This window comes from Columba livia, chromosome 5 (genome assembly GCF_036013475.1).
Source record: "Columba livia isolate bColLiv1 breed racing homer chromosome 5, bColLiv1.pat.W.v2, whole genome shotgun sequence".
NCBI lineage: Eukaryota > Metazoa > Chordata > Aves > Columbiformes > Columbidae > Columba > Columba livia.
Window position 1 is genome coordinate 9,421,258 of NC_088606.1, and position 2,611 is coordinate 9,423,868.

The following is a 2,611-nucleotide window of genomic DNA, read 5'->3' on the forward strand; positions in this document are numbered from 1 at the left end:
CGGGCAGAGGGCTCAGTTTGGCATCACTCAACTCCTGCCAGTTCTCTGTGAGAGTTTACCCTTTAGGACCTATGGGCTTCCTTCTTTCTCTTATCTCTGTGGGTATCTTGGCAGCCATTAAGCCTGAGCAAGTGTTTCCAAGCTGTAATTTCTAGAAGTACAGGTAATTATTTTTTGCCTTTAATTGCTTTTGTCAGCAACAGGTGCTATTGGAGAGTGGTACAATGGCTCAGGTGGGAGAGGTTCCAGGGAAGGAGAAGGCAAGGAGACTCCTGCGAGATCTGAAGGGCCTTGGGGTTGAGAGGGGAGTTTTTGAAGAAGGAGCAGAGAAGACTTTCACCATAGGGAAAGAGTGTGAGCAGGCAGGAGCCGTACTGAAGAAAGAGACTGTGAGTACCAACAGTAGATAAAGGCACTGCATTCTGTTGAAACCTGGTTTATTTTGCTGAAACTCAGTCAGTGGGAAGCATTACTTTGGGTCTGAGTTTCTTGTTCTCCTGTACAACTCCAAGTGAGCTCTTCACAGTGCCACTAGGTTAGTCAAGATGAATGCTTTCAAGGCTCATAGACAAATATATCAGGTGTACCTTTAAAACAGAGAGAGGTTTTGCAAGAAGTAGGAAAAATAAAGATTTAGCATGCAAGATAAACGTGGAAGCTGCTTTAATTATAGATTCAGTGCACATTGCATTAAGGATTACTCAATGATGAGATGATCACTCCGTCCCTGTATAACCTCATTAAAGACTGATAGGCTTGTATTTTAAACATTTGCTCTTCACTGTGCCAGATCTTAAATGGTTCTCTGCTGGTAATGCAGCTGTATCTATTCAGCAGACCTAGCTTTTTTTAGGTTATTGAAGACGCATAAAAAAATGAATCTGCAATGCTTCAAATCTGCAATTTTAAATGCTGACTGCTTAGCCTCTCAGAGAACCTGTGGAGCAGCTTCTGGACTTCTAAAGGTTAAATTCTGCAACCAAACTCCATTATGTTTTTGGCAACATCATCCGAATGTGGCTGGCTTAGTTACCAGGCTGATGAATGCTGCATTGGCAGCCCAGCATGGTCGAAGGTTTGGACCGTGCCTCATGTCTGCATTTTGGTTTGCAGTTGCTTTCCCTGGATCTCCCAAGATCTACAGGATCTTTCTTGATGGTTGTAAAAGGACCACAGGGGATGCAAACCCACCAGGACACTAGTGAAAATGCCGAGGGGATGGAGGACAAGTGTTGGAGACTCACCACCAAGCAGTACCTGAGTGTTTCTGTCAAACTCTCACTCATCTTGAAATGAGCTTAGCCAGTTTGTTATAGGAAGAAAAAAGGCTTATGCATCTAAGACACTACATCTGGAGTCAAAGCCACCTTTCCCCACTCCTGTGACTTCAGACAAGTAACATATCTTTCCCTTGCTCCACTCTTAGACAAAATAAGAACAACAAAATTTGCCTGTGATTTGTCTCTGCCCGAAGTTAAGTCAAGACCATCTCAGCTGGAGTCAATGGTTTTGCAAGGATGTGAAAACAGGTGAAATATAATGATCGGTTACAAGTCTAATTAGGGTTAAGGTATCCCTGGCTGTGCTTACACCTCGCTGTGTATATAATACCTGACACACTACATCACAGTCTCGGCTGGAGTCATTAGATGGTCGTAATTAATTAACATGGCTGTGTTTACTGTTTTCCATATATAACATTAAACTCTCCTAATAGCAGAATATTTTTGATTTCATAGTCTTAAAACACTCTCAGAACAATACTCTGATTTCTACTTTAAAAATCTGTGCTTTTCACTGATCTTGTGGAAAGAAAACAGCCCTCTCCCTTGTCTCTCAATCTAGAGAATGAAGGGAAAAAAACACATTTATATGTCTTTGCATTCCTGCCAAAGTGATTATCAGAGTCCTTAACATTTACAGCATTTTGAAGTGAATCACCAGCGTGCATCTCATCTGAGCATCTATTTTTTTCCCATAATCTGCTTTTAGAGGGGCTTTTAACTGCATCAGACTTTTCTTTCCCATTAAAATGCTGTCTGGATGATTGGAAAATAGAATAGCCAGTCCTCACTGCTTGGTTTCCATAGAGAATGTCTGGAGCAAAGGTCTGTGGGATTATTCAATTACTGCAATAATGGCCTTTGACCCGGTAAAAACAATCCAAAAGATAGAATTCATCTATTGGATTATTGTTAACATTAATCATATTCTATTTAGAAATCACAGTAGAACAGTTATGTTTCAAGACAGACTGCAAACTATTTGTATGTACTTTATTGAAGTGGCTTAAATTTTTATGTACGTAGTTACATAAATTATGTCTTTAGGGATTCCCTTCCCCTGCCCCCTTTGCTAAATGTGCTTTAGACTGCAAAGCCTCCTCTCTCAGCAGCACATTACCAGCACTAAATACAATGACCAGTGTGATCTGAGCCCTCTGTGTAGATATTAAATTGCAGATAAACAAATGTTCTTGATCTTGAAACTGCAGAGGTGAGGGAAAGCAACAACACCTTTTGCTTGAGGCTGAATGGTTTGTTTCCATGGATTAAATGAAGAGCGAACAGACTCAGTTCTTCCCCCCTTAACTTTGTCCCCTGTCCACATG

At 41.1% G+C, this 2,611-nt stretch overlaps 1 long non-coding RNA gene across 1 annotated transcript; it reads left to right on the forward strand.

Annotated features, from left to right (window-relative positions):
• Positions 1-254: 254 nt before the first annotated feature.
• LOC135579688 (uncharacterized) lies at positions 255-1,722 on the forward strand. The gene is made up of 2 exons (XR_010473290.1): positions 255-389; positions 1,114-1,722. It is a non-coding gene; the product is annotated as an uncharacterized LOC135579688 (long non-coding RNA).
• The last annotated feature ends 889 nt before the right edge of the window (positions 1,723-2,611 follow it).